This window comes from Gigantopelta aegis, chromosome 4 (assembly GCF_016097555.1).
Source record: "Gigantopelta aegis isolate Gae_Host chromosome 4, Gae_host_genome, whole genome shotgun sequence".
NCBI classification, from domain to species: Eukaryota; Metazoa; Mollusca; class Gastropoda; order Neomphalida; family Peltospiridae; genus Gigantopelta; species Gigantopelta aegis.
Window position 1 is genome coordinate 72,056,743 of NC_054702.1, and position 5,113 is coordinate 72,061,855.

General features: G+C 41.3%; 1 protein-coding gene across 1 annotated transcript in view; it reads right to left on the reverse strand.

Annotated features, from left to right (window-relative positions):
• Positions 1 to 2,037: 2,037 nt before the first annotated feature.
• The window catches only part of LOC121369981, a 12,423-nt gene continuing 9,347 nt past the window's right edge, over positions 2,038 to 5,113 (reverse strand). Inside the window, exons 4-5 of the mRNA XM_041495064.1 lie at positions 2,997 to 5,113; positions 2,038 to 2,590 (exon numbers count right to left, since the gene is read on the reverse strand). The exon at positions 2,997 to 5,113 is cut by the window's right edge and continues 2,115 nt beyond it. The gene's annotated coding sequence lies outside the window, so the exon portion shown is untranslated. The remainder of the gene's footprint in view (positions 2,591 to 2,996) is intronic.

Genomic DNA, 5,113 nt, shown 5'->3' on the forward strand with positions numbered 1-5,113 from the left:
CTATATTTGTCGTCATCTTCTTCTTTCTTTGAAGATATTCTGGTGCCTGAGAGAGCTAGCATGTTATATTTATCATGAAGGACTTGGCTCTGTATTTTCTTTTCAAGAGTTAAAGATACGAATTCCCACTGCAGTAATCGCCTATCTGGTGACATGTTCTTCCAATCTGTTGATGGTCAAGTGATTTTTTAAAATTTCTGGTGACATGACCAGCTGAACAGTGATATCCTTCCATTCCCTGCACGCAGGTGGCAGCAGAGGCATACACCCAAATTCCAGAAGATCTTTAGCATTATTAAAAATCGAGGTTAGGACATTACTGGCTTCTTGATGTTCAACCGGGTGATTGGAGGTCTCAGTATGTTGCATGCTGACCTGAATGGACTTGGCTGCTGGGCTCCTGTCTGGTTGGTGTTGAGGGAACCTTTTTGTTTACTGAGTGTGTTGATCTAGACGCAAATCTTGAACGAGCACTCGATGTCTTCCCTGGCTGTTTAAGAGTTTCATTGAACCAGCACTTAATACTCTCAATAAATTCTGGGCCAATTTTAAGGAGATTACTAATGGTATGTTTCCTCAAAAGGAACACCTTTCCTTCAATCTGGCTACAACATTTGTCTCTTCTATCCTCAAAACTGCTGAGGAGCTCATCCTTCTGGTTAGTGATGCCATGATTTGAGGACTATTTAAAATATTGATCAGTTTTCCTTCATAGAAGACATCATCTCCTGCAAACAATGCCAGAACACATGTCCTGCTGATTGTTAGATCCACCAGTTTTAATGATTCGGTTGGTCTAAAGGGAGGATCCTCCGGATTGTACATTTCAACTCTCTTAGGTGAACACCATGAGTAATCAGGTACAAACTGAGACTCACTGATCGGTGACTCCAGTTCAGGTAACTGTTTTCTATTTGTGGTCACGACATCATCATGGAGTGATTCCCAGCCCTCTTTCCAATCACTGATGGTTTTGGATGGTGCACTCTGCCCACTAACCCAGGTTAACACTTCCAACCTGGCTATTTCTGACAACTTCTCATCCCATGATCGCTTCTGATATATCTGGAAATAATCACGAGGGTGTATTGCCAACCAGAAACAGTTCTTTTCCGAAAAGAACTTTGGCCCAACCATTTAACATTGTCCCAGTGTTCCTCCTCACAGTGACAGTTGAGATCACTGGCCTGTTTAAAACTGTTGTACTCTTTGCAGAATACACATACTACAGACAACCTCTGGTGCCGAAGCGACATAAAGTGAGACTTTAGCTCCTTCCTGGCATTATAGGGGTGTATGATTAAGACTGCTTCCTATATGGGTGTATGATTAAGCCTGCTTCCTATAGGGGTGTACGATTAAGACTGCTTCCTATAGGGGTGTACGATTACGCCTGCTTCCTATAGGGGTATACGATTAAGACTGCTTCCTATAGGGGTGTACGATTAAGCCTGCTTCCTATAGGGGTGTATGATTAAGACTGCTTCCTATAGGGGTGTACGATTAAGACTGCTTCCTATAGGGGTGTACGATTAAGCCTGCTTCCTATAGGGGTGTATGATTAAGACTGCTTCCTATAGGGGTGTACGATTAAGACTGCTTCCTATAGGGGTGTACGATTAAGCCTGCTTCCTATAGGGGTGTATGATTAAGACTGCTTCCTATAGGGGTGTATGATTAAGACTGCTTCCTGTAGGGGTGTATGATTAAGACTGCTTCCTATAGGGGTGTATGATTAAGACTGCTTCCTATAGGGGTGTATGATTAAGACTGCTTCCTGTAGGGGTGTATGATTAAGACTGCTTCCTATAGGGGTGTATGATTAAGCCTGCTTCCTATAGGGGTGTATGATTACACCTGCTTCCTATTTCTTTTTATAACTTCTAAATTTCTAGCTTTAATACATCATGCAAAGCTTCTTCAGTGATCTCAAAGATCGCACTAACCTTGCATGTCTCAAAAATTAGAGTTAGTTCTTTAACTACTAGTATATACCAGTAGGTTCTAGGTTGATCAGGCCTAAACCTTGTTAGAAGTCAAAGCATTCCCTTAACAATTAATTAGTCATATAAATAATCACTCAATTTTCTATTGCATGTTCTACAAAACATCAGATACTATAAAGCTTCATGTGTACCCAGACCTGTCAACCTTGGACTCTGGCTTGACAGGAGACTGGGATAAAAAAACCCAGGAGATTTGCCAAAAAAACTGGAGATTCACAGTACTCAATAAATAAAGACGTAAAACATTGTTTCACATATAAAAACCCAATTTTATAGCAACATACAACATACAGCAATGTTTTTTACAAGTACATACTTAAAAATACATACAAAATAAATAAAAATTGACTTGTTTTTCAAAGAAATATATTTCCAACAATGTTTCATGTTTTTCTTTTTACAGCTTTATGTACATCACTGTTCTGAGTGTCCTGTTTACAAATGCGTATCATTGTATTGTTTTGTAGCCGATTTAGCAGATGCTAATGTTTTTTCACTAAATGTTGATTCATAGCAATAGCTTGTGCTGTTTACTTTACAGCTGAGAAGGCCGCACAACGTGGAATTGTCCAATTCTGAACGCCCTTCTGTCTTGATACCGGCCTCGGTGGCGTCGTGGCAGGCAATCGGTCTACAGGCTGGTAGGTACTGGGTTCGGATCGCAGTCGAGGCATGGGATTTTTAATCCAGATACCGACTCCAAACCCTGAGTGAGTGCTCCGCAAGGCTCAATGGGTAGGTGTAAACCACTTGCACCGACCAGTGATCCATAACTGGTTCAACAAAGGCCATGGTTTGTGCTATCCTGCCTGTGGGAAGCGCAAATAAAAGATCCCTTGCTGCCTGTCGTAAAAAGAGTAGCCTATGTGGCGACAGCAGGTTTCCTCTAAAAACAGTGTCAGAATGACCATATGTTTGACGTCCAATAGCCGATGATAAGATAAAAAATCAATGTGCTCTAGCGGCGTCATTAAATAAAACAAACTTTACTTTCTGTCTTGATTTTCCTCACAGTGGAGAATATTCTCTCTGTGTCAGCATTAGAATTTGGAATAGTAGACAGCATGAGCGCCAGTGTCGAAAGTTCTTTAAATCTGAGAGATCCATCCATCACAGTCATTTTCCCCAGACGCATCCAGTATTTGTCCAAAGAGAGACAGGTTGGTGGTAGTTCCTCAGCTGGTGTCAGGCTGAAGTCAAGGAACTCCTCGCTCAATTGATCTGTGACTGGGTAGGCTACCTCACCTGGAATTGTGTAGAGACAATACAAAATAAAACTTGGTAAATGTAAATGTCAGGTAGGTACAAGCATGTTTCCTTATTCACATGACTTCAGCTGTCTGCGGATCCACACAGGAAGGTTCTTCACTTTATAAAGTAGCAAGCGGTCAGCATGATGCACCTTGGCATGTTGCCTTGGAGATCTCTTCACCAGGTAGGTGACATCATTAGTTTGTTTCAGAATCAGAAAGGAGCTTTCCAACTTGCAGTTAGCTTTTGACATTCTCCAGTTTTCCTGAAAGGATGGTGGACCAACACAGCATCTCCAGCTTTGAGAGTCTTCTCTGTGGTACTGATATTGTAGTGCTGTTTTTGGCAATATTCTGGCGATTTCATTGTGCATATTCTAGCACATTCATTAACTTCTTTCAATTTATGTTGAAGATCTGAAACGTACTGGTTGATGTCTCTTTCAGGTGCCTCTTTATGCAGCCTTTCTATTACAGCTTGCATAGGAAGAATTATTTCTTTTCCAAAACCCATCATATTGGGTGGTTTGCCTGTGGCAGCACGAACTGAAGACCTGTATGCCATGAGTAGCTGTGGCAAATAGTCATCCCAACTCATTTGATTTTTCTCACAGTACATTGACATCATTGCTTTTCAATGTACGGTTAAATCGTTAACATTACTGTGGTTTCATACCACTTGTCCTTGTCTTGTGGATCTGCAGCAGTGAGCATACATCTTTGAACAGTTTTCACTCAAAGTTGGTCCCTTGGTCAGTATGGACCTGCAAAGGCATTCCAAAATGGCAAATAAACTTATTTACGAATGCCTTGGCCACTGTTTCTGCTTCCTGGTTAGGCAATATTACTGCCTCTGTCGATCTCGTTAAAATATATTTGTTCCCATGACCAGTTACAGGAAGTGGTGTCATAATGTGTTTGGCATCTGTTGACCATTCATTGGAATGCAGGTCTGTGTTAACAGGGTGACTGGTTGGTACAGTAATAACTTTCATTGTGATGGTGCTGGTTTCTCTCAACATGATCAGTTTGTCTGTGGGAATATCGGTTTTGTTGCAGCATTAGTTAGATGGTGGCAAGTATCATCAGAAGGCAATGAAGGGTATTCTTGCCGTGTGTACCTGTGCTCCCTGGAATGCACCTGTGGATGGATGTCGGTATCACGACTTGATCTGTCTCGGTCATATTTAATTGTAACACCCACAGACTCCAGAAATGAATTGGCGAGAACAATAGATTTGTATTTGCCAGGGTGAACTTTGTCGTGTTGCATGTTCTTTTTTGGTACACCATTCACTATAACAAACAGAGCTGAGTGGTCAATTATTTCAACATTTGATGAGTGTGCTGATTTTCTTATTTTTTCATTGGTGCTATTGATGTCTTTCTGGAGTTGACCTCGAGTTATGATGATGTTATGTTATTGTTGATGATGGTTACAAGACTATGATGTGGTTATAACAGCTGTAGCCAATTTAACAAAGTGTGGTCCTATGTCATCCAATCCTATTGATTTCTTCACATCACAATACTGACATCTTGGCTGGGCCATGGACCATACAGTCCAGTGTGAGGAGAGAAATGATTGGATGCACTGATGAGTACATGGAAACATTGCTACTGGTTGCAGTTGACTGACGGGTGTTATTTGTGGTTGACTGACGGGTGTTATTTGTGGTTGACTGACGGGTGTTATTTGTGGTTGACTGACGGGTGTTATTTGTGGTTGACTGACAGGTGTCATTTGTGGTTGACTGACAGGTGTCATTTGTGATTGACTGACAGGTGTTATTTGTGGTTGACTGATGGGTGGTTTCATTAACTTTCACCTCCCATCCTGTTTAAATTATCTTGTCT